A 1,460-nucleotide genomic window follows, 5' to 3' on the forward strand; every position below is an offset into this window, starting at 1 on the left:
AAGATAATCAAGAATCACGATTCTAAATTAATATCACTGGATACATATCAAAAACCATCTAAATTACATTTGCCTAACTTGTTGTCTGCCATGGTTGGTGCATCAAGTAAACATGCCCTTAAACTAGAAGCTTCAGTTTCTATGTTTTGCTCGCCCTTAATATATAGTTGTCAAGATATTTGAAAAAAAGGTGAATGTTAACGATGCTATAATATGATCGATGTCAATAATTGGGTGCAAGAATTATAGTCACACTAGTATAATGAGAAAAACAAGAACTGTAGTCACACTAGATACACAAGGTTTAAATTCCGGTAACATAAAAATCTCAAATTCACCAAACACCACGTAGGGATACCAAAGTAAAATCATAATTTAGGACCCATGTATGAGAAAACCAATTGAAATAGTTTTTATTAATCTTTTTTGGATGTATTTTTCATAAATTATTGTGATTGCACCATGACTAAGGAACACAACACGTTCTGATTTTCCAAGAGGATGATTCAATGTATCAATAAATGAAGTAACCAATAAAATACATAATTTATAGGGTATAGCCGAACGAACTTGCAGATAATTACCAATATCCGATGAAGTGCTCTCTTGGGATATTTCGAAAGCCATCGGCGGAGGAGATGAGGATGTGGGAGTTGCGAATTAATGCAGGGATCTGATTTGTCGTTGGCGAGTCGAGAAAGAGAGAGAAAAGAGTGTGGAGAATTTGGTGTGACTTCTTCGAGAGCTCTCCTATGAGAATTTCAACATGAGAAAAAGCCATGGGAATAAGGGACATGAGTTGGAGCGTGGGCCTCAATCAGTGGGATGGTTATAGGGTTGGTCGGTACAATTTAATGGCTCACTAGTCTTTAATTTTTGGATTAGTACTAATAATAGTGGTACTTGAAAATTTTGGGCCCCTATGCAATTGCTCTGGTTGCACATGTGCATGTATGGGCCTGAAACCGATATTTCAAATTCAGTCCATGAAAACTAGAAAATAACCTGATTTAAATTTTCTTTGTAATTAATTTGAATTTGGTCCAGGTTGTTCGGCACCCACCTAAATTTCCAACATGCAAAGTTTTACATATTTCTTACAGAAATAAAGATGTGGTGTAGCTTTAATAGCAAATAATTTGTTATTTAGACAAGCAAAAAGGTTATGCATGCACATGGCACATGTTGTCATAATTTTGTGCAAAATGTTGCAAATATAAATTGTAGTGCTGTTTTAGATATTAACACGGTGTCTAAATTTTGACTTTGTTCACTAGTTAATATTGCAATATATGTATAATGACCAACAAAATAATAATTTTCAAAGAAAAAAGTCTCAAGACAAAACATTGTACAAAATTAATTTTCAAGTTTCCAATATTCTATAGAACAACATCAGTGCTAAAAAAAGTTTGACTTCGGACACAGTGGCGGAGCTTCATGTAGACCAGCGGGGGCCA

This window comes from Triticum aestivum, chromosome 2B (assembly GCF_018294505.1).
Source record: "Triticum aestivum cultivar Chinese Spring chromosome 2B, IWGSC CS RefSeq v2.1, whole genome shotgun sequence".
NCBI lineage: Eukaryota > Viridiplantae > Streptophyta > Magnoliopsida > Poales > Poaceae > Triticum > Triticum aestivum.